We start from the raw sequence: 24038 nt of genomic DNA, 5'->3' as shown, positions 1-24038 counted from the left end.
TGGACACCTCAGAGTTAAGCAAAGTTCCAGTGGTATGTGAGTTCTCGGACGTTTTTCCCAAAGAACTACCAGGAATGCCACCAGACCGGGAAATAGAATTCAGCATTGAACTAGCACCTGGAACCACCCCCATCTACAAGAAACCCTATATGATGGCACCCTCCGAGTTAGTAGAATTAAATACGCAAATAAAAGAATTGCTGGACAAAGGATTTATACGAGCCAGCTCCTCACCTTGGGGTTCGCCAATATTATTTGCCAAGAAAAAGGATGGGACACTGAGATTATGCATAGACTATCGAGCACTCAATATGGTCACTGTCAAAAATAAATATCCGATGCCATGGATAAATGATTTATTTGACCAGCTCGCACAAGCCAAAGTTTTCTCAAAAATTGATTTAAGGTCAGGATATCATCAATTAAAAGTCCGGACAGAAGATATCCCTAAGACAGCATTCACCTCCAGATACGGACTATATGAGTTTACAATAATGCTGTTTGGACTAACAAACGCCCCCGCATATTTTGTCCACCTCATAAACAAAGTGTTTATGAAATTTATGGACAAATTTGTCGTGGTGTTCATTGACGATATTCTGGTATACTCTAAGACACCAGAAGAGCATGCAGAACATCTCAGGATTGTACTGGGAGAGTTAAGGAAACACCAATTATACGCCAAATTCAGCAAATGTGAATTTTGGTTAAGACAGGTTGGTTTTCTAGGCCACGTATTGACCCAAGAAGGTGTTGCCGTGGACCCAGAAAAAGTCAAGGCCGTACTTGGCTAGAAACCACCAGCCAACGTAACAGATGTCCGCAGTTTTCTAGGAATGGCTGGATACTACCGAAGGTTCATTGAGGGATTCTCCACCATAGCGAAACCAATGACACAGTTACTCAAGAAGGAGAAGAAATTTGTGTGGACTGAAGCTTGCGAGAAGAGTTTCCAAGAACTCAAGAAGAAATTAACAACCGCACCAGTGTTAGTTATACTAGACATACACAAAAGTTTTGAAGTGTATTGTGACGCATCCCGGAAAGGCCTCGGATGTGTGATGATGCAAGAAGGCAAGGTTGTCGCGTACGCTTCAAGGCAACTTCTAAAGCATGAAGAAAATTATCCCACTCATGACTTAGAATTGGCAGCAGTCATTCATGCACTCAAAGAGTGGAGACACTTTTTGCTTGGGGATCATTGTGAAATATATACGGACCACAAAAGTCTCAAATATATTTTCACACAGCCAGAGCTCAATTTGCGGCAACGGCACTGGTTGGAATTAGTGAAAGACTATGATGTTGGCATCCACTACCACCTAGGAAAAGAAAACGTAGTGGCAGATGCTCTTAGTCGAAACCCCAGCTCGGACGACAACAGTCTGCAAGGCTTGAGACCTGAATTTCAACAGGAGTTCGCCAAACTCAACTTGATGATGGTCACGGAAGGCACTGTGTCAAATTTGGAAGTACAACCCACCCTTGTGGAGCAGGTTAAGAAAGCTCAACATGGACACCCCAGCATCGAAGGCATAAAAAGAAAAGTGAGTATGGGCAAGGCCTCGGAATTCATCATAGACAATGAGGAAATATTATGGTACGGAGACAGCCTTTGCGTGCCGAATATAGAGGGCCTCAAACAGCAAATCCTGACCGAAGCCCACACCGCTCCATATTTGATCCACCCTGGAGGAACCAAAATGTATAAGGACATTCAGGAAAGATTTTGGTGGCACGGTATGAAGAGGGATATAGCCACCTTCATTGCATGTTGCGATTCTTGTCAACGCATAAAAGCCGAGCACCAAAAACCAGCCGGACTACTCCAACCAAACAGGATACCTGAGTGGAAATGGGACGGAATAGGGATGGATTTCATTGTCGGAATACCTCGGTCACAACGCGGAAATGATGCCATATGGGTCATCACCGATAGATTAACCAAGGTGGCACATTTCATTCCAGTGAAGACAACCCACACCACTCAGAAACTTGCCAAGATTTATCTCTCCTGTATAGTTTGTCTGCATGGAGTTCCAAAGACTATAATATCCGACAGAGGCACTCAGTTCGTGTCGAAATTCTGGGATCATTTACAACAGGCTCTGGGAACTCAGCTAGCATTCAGTACAGCCTACCACCCCCAGACTGATGGACAAACTGAACGCGTGAACCAAATTCTGGAGGACATGCTAAGAGCATGTGTCCTCACCTATGGAACCAGTTGGGAAGAAAGCCTGCCATATGCCGAGTTCGCATACAACAATAGTTACCAATCCAGCCTACAAATGGCACCTTTTGAAGCCCTGTACGGACGGAGGTGTCGTACCCCATTAAATTGGTCAGAGACAGGAGACAGCCGTATCTTTGGCCGAGACATGCTCAAGGAAGCTGAAGAGAAAGTTAGACTCATCAGGGATCGACTCAAGATAGCGCAAAGTCGACAAAAGAGCTATTACGATCAGAAGCACCATGAAGTCAGCTTTGAACCCGGTGAATATGTGTACCTACGAGTATCCCCTATGAGGGGCCTGCAACGGTTCAAGGTTAAAGGAAAGCTAGCACCAAGATTTATTGGACCCTTCTGTGTGGTTGCACGGAGAGGCACCGTAGCCTACCAGCTAGACCTACCCAAGGAGCTGTCAGACGTCCACGACGTGTTCCACGTCTCACAGTTGAGGAAATGTGTAAGCAACCCAGAGAAGCAGGTGTCACATGAGAACATTGATGTGCAACCAGACCTCACCTACAGGGAGCATCCAATAAAGATATTAGAGGAGTCTGAAAGGAGGACCCGTCAGAAAGCAATTAAGTTCTTCAAGGTTCAGTGGAGCAATCACACCGAGGATGAGGCGACATGGGAAAGAGAGGACTCTCTCCGGGCAGAATACCCACACCTATTTGAGGATCAGCTGAAATCTCGGGGACGAGATTTTTCTTAAGGGGGTAGGTGTTGTGACACTCCAAAAATTTCAATTTGATTTTTATCAAAATCTTTATGTGATTTGGAGGAAGCTATTTAAATTTTTTCTTAAACCCTCTCCCCCTCAAAAACTTTTATGACAAATATTTTTGTACTCTTCTCAACCTTGATTTTTGTCCTTGAGAGCTTTTCATTTTTGTCTTGCCTCTACTCAAATTCATTTTTAAATTTATTCTATTAAAAAGAAACCCTAGGAGTTATGGGTTTATTCTTTTCCCCATTCAAAATTTCCTCTTTTATCATGTCACTTTTTGACATAGCCTTCCAAAACCCCTCCCTGCCTTGGATCAAGTCAGGACTCCCATCTCCAGCAAGTCTCAAGCCATATTTGGCTTTTATTCAATTTATTTTTCCTCAAAAACTATTTCTGCCATTATTTATGGGCCTAGGTGATTTGCAAAGGAAGTACCAAATTTCTTTTGAGTTTTGATCCCAAACCAACTCCTCTGACTAGTCCTTAGTACCCTCAACCTAGATCCATCAAGATCCACTTGGCCTCAGTTCAAATAATTAAAATTTTGTCCACTGCAAGTTTGGACCAGAAATGCCATTTTTGGTGAAATTCATATTTTTCTTTTTCCAAAAATTCTGAGATAATTCATGCAGCTTCCAGATACACTAAGAGGCCACCTCACCAAAGATCAGCTCCAGAAAAATTTCCCACATGCCAAAATCATTTCATCGAACACCTGGCATGCATTGTTTCTGTCTGGATTTAGAAAAGTTCAGAGATTCAGTGTCTGGGTTCAGGCGACAGTGTCGTTTCGTCAGAACCCATCGACGATCTCGCCAGTAGCCTCCTTGGATCCTTGCTCCCTGTTCCCCCTCCTTATCCAGAGCGCCGCACACTCGTTTGGACGGGCACCACCGTCGGTGGTGACGCGTCTCGCCGACGCCGGCAGCTTCTGCGGTGGCGGAGCCACCCGTGGCGGCCAGCAGGGATCGGCACCACCTTCCGGCGCCTTCCAGCACCGCCCAAGCCACCCGTGGCCTCCGCGTGGCTTTCCGCTTGCCTGTGCACGCTGCGGCACCGTCACTGTGGCCTAAGCAGCACAGCGCGTGCTCTCTGCCGTCGACGAGTCCCGTGAGCCGTTCCGTCAGGAACGTGGAGTAACACCCAAGGCAGGCCTAGCTTAGCACTTGAATGGAACCAGTGAACCCTCGCAGTGATGCCTAGCTCCCTAATCCACCTGACCGTCCTCTGCCTCGCCGTAATCATCGCCGGCGTTATCCCGTTCATGGCCACCGCCTCGGATCGGCTATAAAAGGAGCCCCCGAGCTCGTTCTCGACCCAGCGCCACACCTCCACCTCACCAGAGCCCTGCCTAGCCACTAGAAGGACCCCGAGGAGGTCACCTTCCCCGACTCTGGCCGCCCCGTTCCGCCTTGCGCTCCGGCTTGATTCTCTCAGGTGAGGCCACCCCCGCCTCCCAAACCGCGTCAGCAAACCCCTAGTGCACCCAGTACCCTAACCCGAGCCTCAATTAGTTCTTTGCAGCTCTCCTCGGCGAGATCAACCTCACCCGAACCACCGTCCGCCGGAGTTGGGGCCGCCGACAACGTGGTGCTCACCGACGCTCAACTCCACCACCCACAGGTGCGGAAGAACACGGTGAACACGTTGGTAACCCCCGATCTCCCTGCCTCGCCGTGGATCGCCGCCGGCGACCACCGCGGCCCTCGGGCGCCAGCACTCTGTTTCAGTTTTCAAACCCGACGGGTGGGACCTCCCCGTCAGCTTTTTCTTCTTTTTGAAACGTTTTCTAAAAACGCCTTCGGGCAAAATACGTCTTCCCCCTGGACTGACGTATTCTAGACTAAAATGTTTTCTATTTTTATAAAATAAACCCTAAAAACTTTCTGTTTCATTACAGAAAGGTCCCTGGACTAAAACTCTTATAACTTTTAAACAAAAGATGATTTTAACTTGAAACCTTTTCTGTCATCTTTATATTTCTGTCTAGTTTTTTGTCATATTTATTTGAAAAATATTTGGGATACTTTTTGTGCACGCACGGTATTTATGTAGTATCTGGTTTTTCTTTAAATACATAGATACTAGGAGGAGTAAAGGAGACGCGTACTTCGCCGAGCTAGACTCCGACTTCTCCGAACCAGGCAAGCATGTTTGAACCTTTGATATGATGAGTGTTTTGCATGTTTGCTCGAGTAGTTTTCTCATGGCATGTCTATATAAGCATTTGTGAATGTTATGTACATGTAAGGCAAGCTACCGGTGAGCTTCAAAGTTGATGTGTTCTTATGATGATAAGATAACACGATCATGTGGTGACATGATAGGTTGCAGGCTGGTATTGTTGAAGCATGCCAGTTTTATGCCAACCGTGAACTCCAGTTTTAACGTGGGTCAAGTCTCGATCCCGTTCATTTCCCCTTCGTGCTGCCACATGTTTTCTGCAAAGAGTGCGGTTTAGTAAGTTGCAAACCTCTTTCCTGGTACACACCAAACAGAGGGACCGCGATGAGGTTTCCATGGCCCTGGATTAAAGCCAGTCATCCGGTCAGGGGGCATGGGTGTTTCCGGTTGGGACCGAGAGGGGGGCACCCCTTAGAGCGCGTGATATAAATTTGATCCCATGCTATTCGAGGTTGTAGCCTCCCCGTCTTAAGGTTTTTCTTGAACGTCGCCGAGGGTGATCCCTGGCAACGGAATGTGGAATGGGTGTGTAATGGTTAGACGTGTTTCTTCTAAAACACCGTAAACGGAACTAGTCCTTGTGACTACTGAAATCCGTTGGTCATGGTTAAAGAGTACAAACTCTACAGAGTCAAAATCATTTGAGTATCCATGTCCACGATCAAGGACTTGGACATCATCTCAGTGCCAGTGTCAGTCTCAGTGTCAAATCTCAGTGTCAACCCAGGTGACAGTCTCCGGAGTATAAACATACAACCGAGAGTGGTAAACTCGGTTGAAGGTTATTCATGTGAATGGACTAACCAGTTTATTATTATACGCTGAGTATTTCCTTGTGATGATTTGAATTCATGAGCTACTTAAATTCGAATGATAAACTATAAGCCCTTTATGTGATGTCGCTCAGACGTCCGACTGTGGCATTATTGTTATTTACTTTTGATATAAGCCCTTTATGTGATGTCGCGCAGACGTCCGACTGTGGCATTATTGTTATTTACTTTTGATATAAGCCCTTTATGTGATGTCGTGCAGACGTCCTACTGTGGCATTATTGTTATTTAATTTTGATATAAGCCCTTTATGTGATGTCGCTCTGACGTCCGACCGTGGCATCATTGCTATTTATTTTCATTATAAGCCCTTTTTGAGGTGTCACCTATACGCCCGACTGTGGCACGTCCTGTTATTTACTTTTCAATATAAGCCCTTTATGTGGTGTCGCCTCGACGCCCGACTGCGGCATGCTGAATTTGTTTCCACCTTTCAAGGCGTCGCTTCAGACACCCAATCGGTTTTCAGTTATTTTTATTGGGATTTCGGGAGGACTACCGCCTGATTTCCTCATATTTATCGTGCAGTGCAAATCTATTATTTGATTGTGCATACTGACCTGCTCATGTGCATCATGTTTACATTTGTTATATCTTATGTCCGAACTGTCTTGCGAGTACATTCAAAAGTACTCACCTGGCTTGTTGATTTGGCCAGATGTTGACGAAGGCGATCTTATGGATGAAGAGTTCGATAGCGAGTCCGACGCCTAGTGGAGTCCCAGTCAGTCATGTGCGACCCTGGAGTTGTTCAATTGTATTATACATGCTTCCGCCACCCAAATAAAAATCATCAAGCCTCACTCCGACGCTTGATGAGCTGTAAGATTTCAGAGTCATGTCATCCACCTCACTGTGACATATCCACCACCACCTCTATTGCGAGTCAGTAGTTATGCCACCATACCCTTGTGTCATATCCGCCTCTATGTATAATATAGCCATGCTTGTAATAATTTGTTGAGCATCCTCAGCTCAACCATGTATAATATTAGTACTGCTGGATTTCTGTATCAAGGTTTTGTCTGCCAGTAAGAAGAATTCTTCTGTACTGGTTAATACAAAGGTCGGCTTTTCAATAAATGTTTTATTGGAAAGGCGGTCGTGACACGAGGGGAAGAATGAGAGTGGTGGCGGCGCGGATGGGACTGGGTTAGACTAGGGTTAGACTGATTTGGTTAGGGGGTGGTCTAATATATGGCAAGTGGAATTTTGGTAGGGGCATATCCGTCCCTCCGATCGTAATTGGACGGTCGGGAAAAATAGGCGAGGGAGCCCAAATGAGAAAACAGAGATGTTTTGTAGATGTTTGGGGATGATCCGAACACAACGGTGGCGACAGTCCGGGTCGAGTTCGGGACAACTTTCGGACCCGCGCGAGGGGGGCTGCGGCTGACGAGAGCGGTTAGGTTCGACCTGGCGGTAGGTAGTGGGCTATGTAGACGGTCTCGCACTGAGAGAAGAGAAGAGAGGGAGGCCCGGCGACTGTTTTCGGAGACCGAAAACGTCCGATGTGTGCCCGGCTATAATGCCGCTATAGATTAACGGTTGGGCTATCAGACGAACTCCGAATGCGATGAAACTTGACAGGCGGTCTATCTACACTATAATAAGACCACACGCGAACTTTCAACCCATTCCCAGAACATTTTCCGGCCACTTATAAAATAATATTTCGGACGTGTCGCGGGCGCGTGCAAGGGTGTCTGGACTCAGAACGGACAATGGAAGGAACGGGAGAACCCGGACGGATGCAAGTTTCAAAAACATGATGATGCAATGCACATGATGACATGATGAAGTGCAACACGCAAGCAAAATACATGGCAACAACAGCGAATAACTCGAAGACACCTGGCACATCGGTCTCAGGGGGTTACAACACTCCACCACTACGAGAGGATCTCGTCCCGAGATCTAGAATGGCACCGGAGGGAAAACGGAAGAGAAAGAGAAGAGGTAAAACTAAGTTGCTTCTTGACAAACGAGTGAAACCAAAGAACCTTGAAAAATTGAACAAATTGAAAGGAAGAATGCAACAAAGAAGAACAAAGTTGAAAGCACTCCGGTAGGGAAGAGTAACAAGGAAGAACAAATTCGGACAACACTCTGGTTGACAAGAAAAGGAATTGAATAAGAACTTGGTAAGATGAGAATATACTTGATGAAATCACAACATACTGCCTCCGGAACTATTGAATGAATGGAACAAGGAGTAAGTATGTCACGTCCCTAGCTAGTCACTGCTTATCCTTGCATCAATCTTCTTGCATCATGTTTAAAATTTTGAAAGTTGAATTGGGGAAAGTGGAAAGCCTCAGAAATCATTTCTAAAAATGATCAACATTAAAAAATTTGCTTCAAATAAACCCAAGAAAATGGTCCTGATCATTTCTGAAAATATTGGCAAGAGGTAAAATTCAAACCAGTATTTTTGGAATCACAGAAATATTTATTTGGGTCTTTGAATTAAGTCAATACTTATTTGAATTGGAGATATAAATTCCTATAAATACTTTTATAACTCCAATAATTCTGAAAACTTGTGAGTGGCTCTGAATATGTTGTATCAGGCCACATGATAATTTTCAGAAGCTACAAAAATGATTTGGTTTAGAAACTAAATCAAAATAGAGGAATAAAAATAGAAAACAGTAAGAGAAATAGAAACACAGAGAGAGCTGACCTGGCCTCACCTGTGTAGCCCACCAGAGAGGCCGGCCCACCACTGTAGCAGCCCAGCTGGGCAAAGTCAGCCCAGCCCACCACCACAGCCGCCACCGTCTTCAACCTCCTGCCAGTAGGCAGGAGGGTGTGTGCCCGACGCGCCCGCCCACGCGCCTGGCCATGTCCTGCTTCCCGTTGCTGCCCCGATGCCCAGGGCGTCGCCACGCACCCCTGGCCCCTCTCGCTCACTCCCTCGAGCTCATCCCCCTCCTCTGTTCTCTCTCTCGCACGCACCCGAGTACGCCCGTCGCCGACGCTCGCCATAGATGCAGCCACCGCCTTCCCCGCGCCTCTCCGACATGTCCCCGTGCTCTGCCCCGACCCCCTCTTCCTCCTCACCGAGCCGCGTGACACCGGAAGCCCTAAAACGCTGGCCACGCCATCACCTTCAACCTCGGTCCGCCGAGATCACCGGCGACCGCACGCCGTCACCAACCCGTCCCCGAGCCCACCGAGCTACTGTACGTGACCCCAGTGAGCTCCTGCTCCGAATCCCCCTCCTTCCCGCCATTATTTCAAGCTCAAACCACCGACCCCTTGCTGACCGAGCTCAACGCCGCTCGGGCTCGTCGCCAGCGCCGCTCCGATGCCCATTTGGTCGAGCCAACCTGCCAAACGACACCGCCGCATCGCGTAGTGCCTTGTACGTGCTTTAGTTCGCGTGTTTTCTCGCTGCAGCCGCTTTCCCGTGCACAGACGAACTCCGGCCACCGCTGTCGAGCTCGCCGGCATCGTTTACGGCGTCCCCGTGTCCAGCAACTTGCACCACTGGATGCGGCAGCTCCCCAGCTTCACGTAGATGGCCTCCGCCGTCATTCTGGTTGCCGGAGTGCAAATCCCGCGCCCTCCGCCGTGTCTGCTACCGCCGGCGGCTAAATGCCGGCGCATTAGCCCCAGATGACCAAGGGGTTTGACCTCCCTTGGCTCAATGACAGGTGGGGCCGCCCTGCTAACTAACCTAGATTAGGATTAACTAAACCTAGCTAATTTAGCTTAGCTATTGACATGCGGGCCCCGCCCGGCTAACTAAGTTAGTTAGGGCTAATCCTATTTAGGTTAGTTAGGTTAGTCGCTCCAGTGGGCCCAGCCTAGTTTGTTAGGGCTAACTAACTTAGTTAGTTGACTGGGTCACTGACCAATGGGTCCCACTGGTCAGGTTTGACTTGGTCGACGCCTTTGACCTGCTGACGTCACCCCGACGTCATGCTGACGCAGTATATGCTTCTGGGATTTTAAATAAGTCAGAAATGATTTATTTATTTTCAGAAAATACCCAAAACTTCTAAAAATCGTAGAAATTCAACCGTAACTCCAAATGAAATAAATTATAGATGAAAATGATCAGAAAAATCCAATCTATCCATTTGTACCATTTTCATGCATGTTAGAACAACTTATGGCTGTTGTTTAGGCCAAATCATATAAATGGCATTTAAACCCTCACATATGGAGTTTGAATTGAACCTAGGGTTCAAACCAACTTCATTTAATCTGGTTTTAGTTGCATTAGCTCAAATCACAACATCTTGCCACGTCATGATCATGCATCATATTGTGCATTGCATTGATTGTGCTTTCTCTCTGTTGCCGGTACCTATCCCCCCCGAGAGTAGACGTTGTTATCGACGACTTGATCAATGACACTGATGAAGAGCTATATTATCTTCGGAAGTGCCAGGCAAGCAAAACCCCCTTGCTCATTCCGATACAATCCCACTCTCTCGCTCCTGCTCTCTTTTACTGCATTAGGACAACAACGATTCATCTATTACTTGCTGCGGTAGTTGAACCCCTTATCCTCTGCATGACCTGTCATTGCCATAGTAAATAGATGAAACCCACTAGCAGGACTAGGAGTTGTTTGAGCCCTGATGTGCTTACTCATTCATGCTTGTTTGTCATACCTGCTATTGCATAGAGTCGTGTTAGGTCTGGTTCATCGGGGATGAATCGGAGGTGTGTGAACATGTCGTACTGTGTGTGAGCTAAGTGTGTGAACACGATTTGGTAAAGGTAGCGGTGAGAGTCCATGTAGGAGTACATGGTGGGTTGTCTCACTGAAACCGTCCTCAGGAACTGAGTTCTGTGTTTGTGATACATGAAACAGCTACTACCACACACTGGGCCCTGAAATATGAGCCCGCTCGACTTATTGACCCCTCTCGTCCACTGTCCAGGAGTTGCAACTAGTTTCTGGTGTTTGTAGGTTATGTGTTGGCGGCCGTGCGTAGCGCTGACCCTAGGGGTGGGCTGTGATGTGGTAGATACACTGCGGCCGGGTATGCCGAGCGCCCGTTTGGCGTCTCGGGACCCTGTACACATCGTTTGGGGCCGTTGAGGACACCCCGGCTGGATTTCCTTGTGGATGGAACCTGAATAGGCGATAAACCTAGACTAGAGACTTGTGCGGTTAGTCAGGTCGTGGTCTACACCCACGTCGGTTTTCGCTTGAAGTCTGCCGAGCACATGTCGTGTGTAGACGCTAAGTGGTGGAAACATGTGTGACGAAGTACACCCCTGCAGGGTTATACATGATCTATTCGAATAGCCGTGTCCGCGGTAAAGGACTTTTGGGTTGCCTACAACAGTTCATAGATAAGTGAAAGTGGATACTCTAAAATGCGCAAGATAAGCATGAGTGCTATGGATGGCGTTCTCGTAGGGAGACGGGAGCGGATCCATAGTGGTGTATTGATATGGTGAATATGTGGACTCCTGTGCACCACCTCAAAAGAGTTACTTGCAGTCGTAGTTTAAGATAGCCACCGAGTCAAAGCTGGCTTGCTGCAGTTAAACTCCACCACCCCCTGTTGATACTGATGCATATGTAGCTAGTTCTGATGTAAGTCTTGCTAACTACTTCTGTACTCACGTTTGCTTAATTTATGTTTTGCAGAGAGACTTCAGTCTTGCTAGTAGTTTCGCGTGGACTTCGATGTTTAGCTTGATATCTCAGCTACGATCTTGTGCCCTCGGCAGGATCTGGTAGATAGTCAGGTTTCTCAGCCTTTTTCATTTGTAGCTGTCTGTACTCAGACATGTTAAGCTTCCGCATGTGCTTTGATTTGTATGCTATGATTGTTGGGTCATGAGACCCATGTTTGTAATACCTTGGCTCTCTGGAGCTTTTAAATAAAGTACTTGAGTTGTAGAGTTTTGTTGTGATGCCATGTTGTATTTGCACATATCGAGCATATTGTGTGTATGATTGAAATGCTTGGTATGTGTGGGATCCGACAATCTAGTTGTTTAGCCTTGGCAGCCTCTCTTATGGGGAAATGTAGTCTAGTGCCCCTTGAGCCATAGTAGTCCGCTACAGCCCGGTTCACCGGAGTCCTGCTAGCCCAGCACTACTGCTCAGGACACTTGACTGGCCGGCATGTGTTTCACTTTGTTCCTTTGTCTGTCCCCTCGGGGAAATGTCACGCGGTGACTTCCGGAGTCCTTCCTAGCCTGCTACAGCCCGGGTTCCCCGGAATCCTATTAGCCCAGTGCTACAGCCCGGATGCACTCGCTGATGACCGACATGCTCGATGTGATTCATGTATGCCTGTCTCCATAGGTCTGTGCCGCTTGGGTTCACGACTAGCCATGTCGGCCCGGGTTCTCTGTCATATGGATGCTAGCGACACTATCATATACGTGAGCCAAAAGGCGCAAACGGTCCCGGGCCATGGTAAGCCGACACCCGTGAGGATACCGTGCGTGAGGCAAATGTGATATGAGGTGTTACCGTCTAGATCGATGTGACATGGAATCAGGTCCTGACAGCTTTGGTATCAGAGCCTGACTGCCTGTAGGTTTACCAAGCCAACTGGTCGAAGTTTAGTCTAGAAATGCTTTAGTTATATGTAGGGGAATTGATTGTGGGAGGGAACGTAAGGCTCTTTTTACTCCTTTACCCTATGCCCTTCTGATCTGAGTCAACCTCTTCTTTTCTACGGGAATTAAGAATTAGGCCTTCTCATCTATCTATCAGGATGACGTGCTGCAAATCCATAGACTTATAGAATTGATAGTTTCAAGCCTCAGTTCCGTTCCTACTACTTCCGTATGTTGACAGTTGATCTCAGAACCTTGATATTGTGTTCTTGAGTGGTTACACCACCAATTTTTGCAGGATGTCTCAAATAATTTTGAGCATTTACAACCGTTATGCTGTCCGAGTCATCCCAGGTCTCTAAATAGTCTGATGCATTTGCAAATCCCTTCTTCCCGTTCCCTATGTCCCTTTGGGCTAGTTCAACCACACTAATCGATGAGTTGAGGTACTCTATTGCCTCGACATATATGTTGGAGCTATTTTTATGGCCCTAGGTGTTTTAGGGAGTCACCTAGTGATCTAGCCATGTTTGTATCCCCAGTGTGTGATTCTGGCCGTTATTCTCGAAAGCATCCCGTGATGCCATGTAGTAGTAGGTACTCTACTCCTGGGTTCTTGACCGAGATTCACCCTAGTTACCTCATGTTGATAGTGTTGCTAGTTCCTTTAGGATATTAGTAACCTTTGCATTAGTCCTCAAGGTCCATGGTATATCATTCTTCCAAATACTACGAACCACCTATGGCAGAAGTTCTTTGAACCAAAAGATCACAGCCAGAGTGCTCTTGATGAGTTCTCCATTCTTCATTGTGAATCTGCCAGTCCTACCTTTCTACATGGATTATCTGGAAGAAATATGTTGAACTTGTTTGGCATACTAAATCTATGCATCTGCAACCCAGAAAACCATATGTTCCTTTGAGTTGTGCCTCTTTAGTTGTTTCTGACCTCCGTCTATCAATTTATAGTCAAGAGTATGCGTGCATTCGTTCATCGTTGCCTTTACTCTTGCGTTCCGTCAAGCCATTCTATCTCGGAATGACTAGGAGAAACAAACTCCAGTACCTTATCCATTTCTAGGATTGGGTCAAAGCAGTTGTAATCCACAGATCAAAATGCCAATCTAGCTTTTGCTCTGTTCTACCGTGGAGTGTCACCTTCTTCTTATCAAGAATGTCATGAGAATTGCACCACCTCTTATGAATTCTTGAGTTAGTGATACTTCTTGCCATCATTGTTCATTCCTTGGTTCCGTGTTGTTGTAACCGGAATGCCAACAAGTGAATCGTGATGTGTGAAATCAATACTCCTAGCAACTCTTTTCTTGGTAGTTAATGGACATTAATATCATTCTTAGTGTGCTGATTATTGAATCATCACCCTAAGGTTGATCGTGCTACCTAGTCCTTGTTTCCTGGTGCACTCTTCGATCAACGGGTTAGGATTTTGCCAAACCCTTGCTCTTTTGATCATATCGTCTTGCCCTGAAGAGCAAGATTGAGCTCGACCTTAGTATCATGACGGTGGTTCGTGATTTTCCGAATATCTTCTCGGAAGTATTACCAAGTTGTCACCTGACCGCTATGTGGAGTTCGTGATCAAGTTGGTTTCTTGCAAACCAGCCATTCTCCAAGAATCTGTGTCGGTTACCCCCTGAGCTAGTTGTTTAAGCTAAACAATAACTTGGAGAGTTGGAAGATAAAAGCTTGCCAGCTTAGTTCATCTCAAGGGATATATTTGCGAGTGTTGAAGATAGATGATATCTTCATCGATTGGTCCCTGTGATCAGTTGTTGGATCTATTGCCTTGTCAAAACTTTGACTTGAGTATGGGTTATCATCAAGTTAAATCAGAACCAAGGATGTTCGTAATGTTGTCTTACTCGTGGTTGATCCCTCGAGCATACACCATTACATTTTTGGTCTGACCAATACTATCACCATGTTCACATGATGGTGGAAGTCCAGTGATATGGAAATTCCGATGAGTTTTTGTTGAACCCATCAGGAGCATTTTGTCTCCCCCATGACTCATGTTGAACATCAACTTAGTGTTCGAAACTTGTGTAAACATTTCTTCATGTTTCGTCCATGAAGCATATGTTTGGATGAAAGTAGTGACTTCCTCTAATTCATGTGCATCTGATGCAAGTTGCCGCTATGGATTCGAGAAAGTCAATGTTGCTTCTTTTGGAATCATCCCAAATCGGTCATGCATACGTGCGAAGTATCCTGTGGTTCGGAGACTTGCAACCTTCGTTCTATATGTGTCCCTAGCACACCAAGCCACTGATTGATTTGTTCAAGGAAAAGGAGTTGTTGTGCCAATCCTAGGTCATGCACAAGACTTCGTTACCTAGATGATGGTTCCCCACCTGAACTCGGTAGTATTTTATCATAAGACTACTATATGGTCATGCTTGTCAGGGACAGTGTGTTCACATGTGTTTAGCAAAACCAGCTCATGTTTTGGAGCTTTCTATCTTAGTTCATTTCCCGAGAATCTCGCAACATTATCTCGTTAATTTGAGTTGCAACTGTTCCTTCTCCAGACATGATGTCTGAAATTTCCCGTTTCCAACCAGATCTGAATCTCAGGTAGATATGATGGTTGAAACGTCTTCCAAGAGCTATAATATTGGTCCCTCTGTAACCCGGTAAAGTGGATGTCGTGCCTGACACACCTAGCCGGAAGACCTATTATTGTAGTATCTTGATTGAAGAAGTTGGCCACCTCCCCATAAGGATTTCGTAGGGTTTACTCCAATAATTGTTCCTTATGGATTTTTGTGCTCCCGAAGTCTGACCTTTTACTTGATGTCCTAGGTACCAAACCATTCTAATAAATGGGTTGCGCTAGCACATCAAGGAGAACATTAGAAGCGGAGTGCTAAATGTCTCTCGGTCGATTATCCAGATTTTGTCCCCTTGGTCTCGCTAAGGTGAAATCTGAGAAAGTGTTATCTTCCTTTGCATCCGCATCCTCCACCAATATCCATCATGGTGGTATGTTGTGTTGCCAGGATCCTTGTCACGGATATTGGTAAAACCTTGATGAATATGGAAATGCTCAAGTTCTTGAGAGCACGGGCAAGCACTAGGATTTATCATCGGCATTAATTGGGATCCACTCCCAGTTTCTTCGATTATGCCATAACTATTCTAACGATGGAATCACTCTCTTCTGTTGAGTTTCTCCCAGTTACTAGAAACATTCCCAACATTTGCATTTTGTTCCCAGCTTGCACCGCCATTGTGCCATTCAACCATGGACTACCCTCCTCGGTAAATTCTGGTCAGATCATCTTCAAAAGTGGTCCTACCATGGGTCCCATCCATTTCTGTTGATAAGAAAAAAAATTCATCCAATGGGTTGTCATCAACAAGGTAGTCCACATCATCCATCCTAGTTTGGGTATGCCATTCTTCCGAACTTCCGCAAACGATCGATTGTGATTTACCTTAGGCTGGTATAAAGAGTTTCAATGATCTAGATATCAAAAGTAATTCTTTTTGCCACTTAAGGGAATAATTCTACGAGTCACCTTCCCTGAGGTGCCCCGTTATGGAATCATGGCAATTTTTCCTTGCTACTTTGAAACCCTCGTCAATTGTTTCTTCCGTCCTTTTTAAGGTGTGTTTTGCCTCTCAGCTCAAGAGATGCTCAACATCTCATTCCACGAGTTGATCTTGAATAGCTCGATCTTCGAGAAGATCAATCCTGTAGAGTTTCTTTCCGTTGTCATCGTGTTGAATGAAGATCTCGAAAACAAAGACATCAAGATCATTATGATGCAATGTATCAACAGCTACCAGAAGGGTAAATCGATCATGAGGATTGTGATAGTTTTGTGACCACCTTTTACCTTACCTCACGTCTTGAATCTCGGGACGAGATTCTTATATAGTGGGGGTGAGTTGTCACATCCCTAGCTAGTCACTGCTTGTCCTTGCATCAATCTTCTTGCATCATGTTTAAAATTTTGAAAGTTGAATTGGGGAAAGTGGAAAGCCTCAGAAATCATTTCTAAAAATGATCAACATTAAAAAAAATTGCTTCAAATAAACCAAGAAAATGTTCCTAATCATTTATGAAAATATTGGCAAGAGGTAAAATTCAAACCAGTATTTTTGGAATCACATAAATATTTATTTGGGTCTTTGAATTAAGTCAATACTTATTTGAATTAGAGATATGAATTCCTATAAATACTTTTATAACTCCAATAATTCTGAAAACTTGTGAGTGGCTCTGAATATGTTGTATCAGGCCTCATGATAATTTTCAGAAGCTACAAAAATGATTTGGTTTAGAAACTAAATCAAAACAGAGGAATAAAAATAGAAAACAGTAAGAGAAATAGAAAGACAAGGAGAGCTGACCTGGCCTCACCTGTGTAGCCCACCAGAGAGGCCGACCCACCACTGTAGCAGCCCAGCTGGGCAAAGTCAGCCCAGCCCACCACCACAGCCGCCATCGTCTTCAACCTCCTGCCAGTAGGCAGGAGGGCGTGTGCCCGATGCGCCCGCCCACGCGCCTGGCCACGTCCTGCTTCCCGTCGCTGCCCTGATGCCCAGGGTGTCGCCACGCACCCCCTGGCTCCTCTCGCTCACTCCCTCGAGCTCATCCCCCTCCTCTGTTCTCTCTCTCGCACGCACCCGAGTACGCCCGTCACTGCCGCTCGCCGTAGACGCAGCCACCGCCTTCCCCGTGCCTCTCCGACGTGTCCCCGTGCTCCGCGCTGACCCCCTCTTCCTCCTCACCGAGCCGCGTGATGCCGGAAGCCCTAAAACGTTGTCCACGCCGTCTCCTTCAACCTCGGTCCGCCGAGATCGCCGGTGACCGCACGCCGTCAGCAACCCGTCCCCGAGCCCACCGAGCTACTCTACATGACCCCAGTGAGCTCCTGCTCCGAATCCCCCTCCTTCCCGCCATTATTTCAAGCTCAAACCGCCGACCCCTTGCTGACCGAGCTCAACGCCGCTCGGGCTCGTCGCCGGCGCCGCTCCGATGCCCATTTGGTCGCGCCAATGTGCCAAACGACACCGCCACATCGCGTAGTGCCTTGCCCGCGCTTTAGTTCGCGTGTTTGCTCGCTGCAGCCGCTTTCCCGTGCACAGCCGGACTCCGGCCACCGCTGTTGAGCTCGCCGACATCGTTTACGGCGTCCCCGTGTCCAGCAACTTGCACCACTGGATGCGGCAACTCCCCAGCTTCACGTAGATGGCCTCCACCGTCATTCTGGTTGCCGGAGTGCAAATCCCGTGCCCTCCGCCGCGTCTGCTGCCGCCGGCGGCTAAACGCCGGCGCGTTAGCCCTAGTTGACCAAGGGGTTTGACCTCCCTTGGCTCAATGACAGGTGGGGTCACCCTGCTAACTAACCTAGATTAGGATTAACTAAACCTAGCTAATTTAGCTTAGCTATTGACATGCGGGCCCCGCCCGGCTAACTAAGTTAGTTAGGGCTAATCCTATTTAGGTTAGTTAGGTTAGTCGCTGACCAGTGGGCCCAGCCTAGTTTGTTAGGGCTAACTAACTTAGTTAGTTGACTGGGTCACTGACCAATGGGTCCCACTGGTCAGGTTTGACTTGGTCGACGCCTTTGACCTGCTGACGTCACCCCGACGTCATGCTGACGCAGTATATGCTTCTGGGATTTTAAATAAGTCAGAAATGATTTATTTATTTTCAGAAAATACCCAAAACTTCTAAAAATCGTAGAAATTCAACCGTAACTCCAAATGAAATAAATTATAGATGAAAATGATCAGAAAAATCCAATCTATCCATTTGTACCATTTTCATGCATGTTAGAACAACTTATGGCTGTTGTTTAGGCCAAATCATATAAATGGCATTTAAACCCTCACATATGGAGTTTGAATTGAACCTAGGGTTCAAACCAACTTCATTTAATCTGGTTTTAGTTGCATTAGCTCAAATCACAACATCTTGCCACGTCATGATCATGCATCATATTGTGCATTGCATTGATTGTGCTTTCTCTCTGTTGCCGGTACCTATCCCCCCCGAGAGTAGACGTTGTTATCGACGACTTGATCAATGACACTGATGAAGAGCTATATTATCTTCGGAAGTGCCAGGCAAGCAAAACCCCCTTGCTCATTCCGATACAATCCCACTCTCTCGCTCCTGCTCTCTTTTACTGCATTAGGACAACAACGATTCATCTATTACTTGCTGCGGTAGTTGAACCCCTTATCCTCTGCATGACCTGTCATTGCCATAGTAAATAGATGAAACCCACTAGCAGGACTAGGAGTTGTTTGAGCCCTGATGTGCCTACTCATTCATGCTTGTTTGTCATACCTGCTATTGCATAGAGTCGTGTTAGGTCTGGTTCATCGGGGATGAATCGGAGGTGTGTGAACATGTCGTACTGTGTGTGAGCTAAGTGTGTGAACACGATTTGGTAAAGGTAGCGGTGAGAGTCCATGTAGGAGTACATGGTGGGTTGTCTCACTGAAACCGTCCTCAGGAACTGAGTTCTGTGTTTGTGATACATGAAACAGCTACTACCACACACTGGGCCCTGAAATATGAGCCCGCTCGACTTATTGACCCCTCTCGTCCACTGTCCAGGAGTTGCAACTAGTTTCTGGTGCTTGTAGGTTATGTGTTGGCGGCCGTGCGTAGCGCTGACCCTAGGGGTGGGCTCGTAGGGAGACGGGAGCGGATCCATAGTGGTGTATTGATATGGTGAATATGTGGACTCGTGTGCGCCACCTCAAAAGAGTTACTTGCAGTCGTAGTTTAAGATAGCCACCGAGTCAAAGCTGGCTTGCTGCAGTTAAACGCCACCACCCCCTGTTGATACCGATGCATATGTAGCTAGTTCTGATGTAAGTCTTGCTGACTACTTCTGTACTCACGTTTTCTTAATTTATGTTTTGCAGAGAGACTTCAGTCTCGCTATTAGTTTCGCGTGGACTTCAACGTTTAGCTTGATATCTCAGCTACGATCTTGTGTCCTCGGCAGGATCTGGTAGATAGTCAGGCTTCTCAGCCTTTTTCATTTGTAGATGTCTGTATTCAGACATGTTAAGCTTCCGCATGTGCTTTGATTTGTATGCTATGATTGTTGGGTCATGAGACCCATGTTTGTAATACCTTGGCTCTCTGGAGCTTTTAAATAAAGTACTTGAGTTGTAGAGTTTTGTTGTGATGCCATGTTGTATTTGCACATATCGAGCATATTGTGTGTATGATTGAAATGCTTGGTATGTGTGGGACCCGACAATCTAGTTGTTTATCCTTGGCAGCCTCTCTTACGGGGAAATGTAGTCTAGTGCCCCTTGAGCCATAGTAGTCCGCTACAGCCCGGTTCATGAGAGTCCTACTAGCCCAGCACTACTGTTCAGGACACTTGACTGGCCGGCATGTGTTTCAATTCGTTCCTATGTATGTCCCCTCGGGGAAATGTCACGCGGTGACTTCCGGAGTCCTGCCTAGCCTGCTACAACCCTGGTTCCCCGGAGTCCTGTTAGCCCAGTGCTACAGCCCGAATTCACTCGCTGATGACCGACATGCTCGATGTGATTCATGTATGCCTGTCTCCATAGGTCTATGCCGCTTGGGTTCACGACTAGCCATGTCGGCCCGGATTCTCTGTCATATGGATGCTAGCGACACTATCATATACGTGAGCCAAAAGGTGCAAACGGTCCCGGGCCATGGTAAGGCGACACCCGTGGGGATACCGTGCGTGAGGCCGCAATGTGATATGAGGTGTTATCGGCTAGATTGATGTGACTTAGAATCGGGGTCCTGACAAAGAAGGATTTCAGGCGGCACTCCGGTTGAGAAGGGAGGCAAAACTTGATAAGATGAGAGAACTTGATAAGATGGCACGAGACTCTGGTTAAATGGATAAGCACGAAAAGAACATGATTTTGGCAAAACGAGATGATAGGACGAAGAGAGCAACATCACCATGCCTCCGGAACAAATGAATGAAAAACTAGATGGTTGGAGAGAAAAGCAAAACGGAGAAGAAGAATGACAACTCTCACAAATAAAATTGAAAGAGCATGCTTACGAAGAAAAGGTTGAATGGAGTTGTTGGATTATCATCAACGAAATCATAAGCTTGATGTGGGATAATGGAAGACATCTCAAAACTGAGTTGAAATTCTGCCACTGACGGAAACGATAGATTGGATTGATATCAACAAGAAGGCGAGAAACTATTTCACCGGGAGGATAGATGAATAACTTGGGTCATTTATGAGCACCATAAATAGCACAATCCTTAGGGAAGGCTTTAGGTGAAACATGACATAAGATAACTCCAACGAAGAGGTTGATGGACTTAAAACATCTCATTCTTAACAACATGTGAATCCTGAAATATGAACTCAAATTATCAAGAATGACATAATACCACCTCCAATGATACGGAAGAAAGAATTGCACTCCGAATTGCAAGATGAAGAAGGCTTGAGCTCCTCTGAAAAAACCTCGATGAACTGTTCGAAAAGGAATTAAACCTTGATGAACCATCATGTAGAACCTTCATGAAGAACTCCAGTAACAAAAGGATGATCAAACGGAAGAAGAAGAGGTTGAAAACACAAGGTGAATCCTTGTACCGATTTAGATGAATATCCGTGGTGAAATAATTGAAAAAGGTTGGAACTCCGGGAAAAAGAGAAGATGAAACAATTGAAATCAGGAATTTGATGAGCCTCTGGAATACGGAATTGAGTTCACTCGATGAAACAATAATAAGAATTACATTATGCTTATCCTTCACCAATTTAATTGATGACAAGCAACGAATTTGGCACACTACTTATTCTCGTAGAAAGGTTTAAGATAGATATAGCACAACCTTGAGATGGTCCTCAATGAACCGCCAGTAGGATTGAAAATAGCAAATGAATTGATATGATAACAAGGAAGAGAAAACTTGAACGAACCACCGTAAGAATTGAAAATGAACGAAGAAAAGATAAGGAAACACCAGGAAGAATTAGAAAACAAACAAAGATACTTGAGGGAATATGATACATGAGAACGAATAGATCACGAACTGATTAGAGAATATTTGAATGATGCACCGGTAAGATTTGGAGAACAGGAGCTGAAAGCTGAGAATGAATAAACCTGAAATGATGGCCTTCGGAGAATCAAACTGAAAATACTCTGAATTACTCCGGATGGGTGAAAAGAATTCTCACAATCGAAACCAATTATGAGAGGATGGCATCAAGCTAGAATCACGAATCTTGAAGATAATGGAGCAAGATATGGAGGTAAACTCTTCTTGGGTCTTCAAAATCTGAGAATGACGATGAGAAGCACCACCATGAATTGTTGCGATACTCCGGAATGAAGAATGGAAAGGTTGAGCCAACAATGAAAAGAATTTGAAAGATCTTGGAGAAAGGCATTTCACTGATGATAACTCATTCTTATGTCAAGCTTCAAAAGAATTTAGGATAGCTCCGGGAAAATAAGAAGAGTCAGGTAAGATCCTGGGAAAAGACCTGTGGGTTAGGGCCCACTCAAAAGAAACACCGTTGATGATTTAAAATATAGATTGTGTCAGTTGATTTAAATGGCTAGAATGAGATAACATCCTCAAAAGAGCTTAAACGAATGTAGAGTGGAAACACGAATCTTCAAGATATCTTGAACACTCCGGAACAATTGAATATCGAGAGGTGAATGATTAAGAATTGCACCTGCATGAGAAAGCATTGAAACGAGGAAAGGATATGATCAACAAAGCTTGACTTGAAACCACCAGAGATGAAAAGAATGAAGAATGACGAACGAGTAGAGCATCTTCATGAGAAACACCGGGTAAAAACATGAAGGAAAAAGAATGGAGAGACTTCCATCAATAAAATGGATAGTGATTAAGAAATCTGAATCCTTGAAGAAAAACAAAGGGAGGGAGGGTGGGAAAACAAAGACAATTTGAAATGGATGAAATGAACACCGTTGAGAAAGCTGAGACTGAATCTTGCAAATGTTGAAAATGAACGGATCCACTTGAAGACAGACACACCGGTTGAAAAGGATTGCCATGACAATCTCGATAATCAAGAAGGATTAGTATTCACATGGGAACATGAGAACACTATTTGGGGAAGGTATGGAATCAACACTTGAAATTACCACAACTCAAAAACAAAACAAAGTATTGGGTTGCAGAATAAGCTAGAACAAACATATGATAGAGATTTTGTCCGAAGTTTTCGTGGTGGGGCCTACATGGGCTCGATCGTACAGTACCATCATGTACAAGGCAGTGCACATGACATACGAAGCGTCCCCGAGTCGGCATAGCCAAGGACTCTTTAAGACACAACGATACCACTCTAAAACCAACCGTGGATAGGCGGAGCACTAGACGTCGAACCCCAATTTCATATCATACATCTGTCGGAAAGATATCCTAAGATCTACTTGAATTCCCACTTATAAACTCCCAAAATTTTCCAGTTATGCAATCAGGTGTTGGGGATACAGGGGAAGCATAATATCTCACCCAAATCTAGCAAATCCTACCTCCAGCTGCATCCATCCTTCAACACATAACCAAGAAACCTTCGGAAATCGTCTACCTCAACCTTCGAAAAGCATCCGTTATACGAGTTATGGCAATACTCCCGAACTCCCACCGGAGAGCACCACCAGCAGCGCCGCGAGGCCTCTACTCCCTTCCCTTTCCCTTTCCTTGCTGAACCTCCCCCTCTCCTGTCGCTCAGCTCTCTCTCTCTCTCCTTTTTTGCTTTTTTTCATGGACAGGGGATCAAGCCGCCACCACTATGGTCTTCCTCCGCCATGGGACACCGGCGCCCCGACCTCCATCCCCGCCCGACGCCCAATTTTGTTCGCCTCCTCTGCTTCGGTGTCATCCCCGTCGCTGGAGGATGCGGCACCCGGCCGCTTCGAACCCTGACGCCGGCGAGCCATCACCTCCGCCGCCCTTGCCCGTTCCCGACCGGCGTCGCTCTGCAACCCGTCGTTGCCGTTTGTCTTCAGAGACGAGCAGAGCAGTTCCCCCGCGCCTAGAACCGCTCGATCTCGTTGACCGCAGCCACGCGCTCGTGCAGCGCCTTGCTGGGCCGCTGCCAAGGCCTAGCCTACTTCCCCATGATCTGGCCTCCTCCAGTCCTAAACCGAGCGGGCCAAGGCCCACTTGGTGAGGCCACCCCGCCGAAGCCCCTCTGTTTTTTTCCTGTTGTTGGGCCAACAGATTCAGCCCGTGACGTTTTTTCCTATTCTCGAATTTCATATTTATCCCAGAGATTACAGTTTTACAGATTAGCCCCTAAGCTTCATGCATATTTTAACTTAATATATGGAACTTGCTTAGAATTTTATGTAGATTAATAATTTGCAACTTTCATCTATGTTTAAAATGATTAAATTGTTGTTTGTTTAAACTTGCTTAAATAACTTGCTAAAATATTTAATTTCATAACTAATTAATCATAGCTCGGTTTTAAATAATGTCTGTTTGTCTTCTTCATG

At 45.9% G+C, this 24038-nt stretch overlaps 1 pseudogene; it reads left to right on the top strand.

Annotated features, from left to right (window-relative positions):
• Positions 1-2525: 2525 nt before the first annotated feature.
• LOC147990616 (uncharacterized) lies at positions 2526-23710 on the top strand (annotated as a pseudogene).
• Positions 23711-24038: the final 328 nt, after the last annotated feature.

This window comes from Triticum urartu, chromosome 1A (assembly GCF_056163025.1).
Source record: "Triticum urartu cultivar PI428250 chromosome 1A, HENAU_Tu73, whole genome shotgun sequence".
Taxonomy (NCBI): domain Eukaryota; kingdom Viridiplantae; phylum Streptophyta; class Magnoliopsida; order Poales; family Poaceae; genus Triticum; species Triticum urartu.
This window is presented reverse-complemented; position numbering and strand designations above follow the sequence as displayed.